The sequence below is a fragment of the Mastomys coucha genome, unplaced genomic scaffold, assembly GCF_008632895.1.
Source record: "Mastomys coucha isolate ucsf_1 unplaced genomic scaffold, UCSF_Mcou_1 pScaffold22, whole genome shotgun sequence".
NCBI classification, from domain to species: domain Eukaryota; kingdom Metazoa; phylum Chordata; class Mammalia; order Rodentia; family Muridae; genus Mastomys; species Mastomys coucha.
The window spans coordinates 232506371-232507978 of record NW_022196905.1 but is presented as its reverse complement, the minus strand read 5'-3'; positions in this window follow the sequence as shown (position 1 = coordinate 232507978).

The window sequence follows — 1608 nt, the reverse complement described above, 5'->3', positions numbered from 1 at the left end:
ATCACTCAAAGTCAAATAGCTTTGACCATAGCAGGAAGTCTGTCTCTAAAAATCATGCCTACAATTCATTCCTTGGCACAGCAGAACTGTCAACTCTTAGCTACGATGGAGGTAAAATCCTTTGGTGATGTGAGGGTTGTTGAAGTACAGCCTTATTACAATGAACTCCAATGTCTAAAAATTGTTCTTATTTTGGACTTGTACCACAGTAAGAGCCAAGATTTTAAGTTCTACTAAAAACAAAACAAAACAAATAAACAAGTAAAAATACTGTATTTACGTTCATTTAAAAAATACTAGAAGTGATGTATTATTTTAAAATATACAGTTAATATGTTTGGAGTTATTTAAAATTTATATTGAGAAAAACATATGTATTTTCAGTATTGCTATAGACAAGCATCTACATAAGACTATTCAATTGATTGTTGTTTTATATCAAACAATTTTTATAATACTCATTTTTATTGTTACAATATTTTATAAATTTTAAAGAGTATTACAAAATAAAAAAAGCTGAAAGGTATTGCAGGTATTGAAGGGGGTTCTGGGAAGAGTTGGGGTACAAAAGGGAAATAAGAATGTGATGTAATTCTATTTACTTAAAATATGTTTTTAAATGTTAACAAATTCAGATAAATTGAAATCGTGTATCTTTTCTCATCACAATGCAATAAAACTTAAATCAATAAAAAAATAAAAAAAATAAAATGTGTGTAGCATTCACATAGTTCTCTAAAGTGCTAAGGCTCAGCAAGATAATGTACTCAAAAGCACACATCATAAGCTCAGCATGGAGCCACAATCCCAGCACTCACATGGAAAGCTGGTGTGGTGGTGTGTGCTTGTAATCTCAGTGCCAAGGGGACAGATGGGCAGATCCCTGGAGGTGGCTAACCAGACAGCCTAGATTCTATCTCAAAAAAACCAAGACTGAGGGAACCTGAGGACGACACGTCTGTCCTCCACATGCATATGCACGTGTGCACGCATGCACGCGCACACTCACGCACACCTAAACACAGACATGCACATGTATACACACAATCACACATACACCTAAACACAGACATGCACATGTATACACACACACACACACCTAAACACAGACATGCACATGTATACACACACACTCTAAACACAGGCATGCACACGCATACACATACACACAAACACACACACAATTTAATATTTGAGATCCAGTCTTTACTGCATAGTCCAGGCTGGCCTTGAACTTCTTTTAGACTTTTTGTTTTGTTTTGTTTTGAGACAGGGTTTCTCTATATAGTCCTGGCTATCCTGGAACTCACTCTGTAAAAGATCAGGCTGGCCTCGAACTCAGAAATCCTCTTGTCTCTGCCTCCCAAGTGCTGGGATTAAAGGCATGCGCCACCACTGTCCAGCTGGCTTGAACTTCTTAACCTCCTGCTTCAGCCTCCAAATGTGGGTATGTGCCACTGCACTTGGTAATCTTTTATTTTAAAATGTAGTTATAACCCAAAGTAAAAAATACTCTCCTATTTTTCCTCTCCCAAATCTTTCTAGCTTTTGTCTCTTTGTGTTTATGTTTTCTTTTTCTTTCTTTCTTTCTTTCTTTTTTTTTTTTTT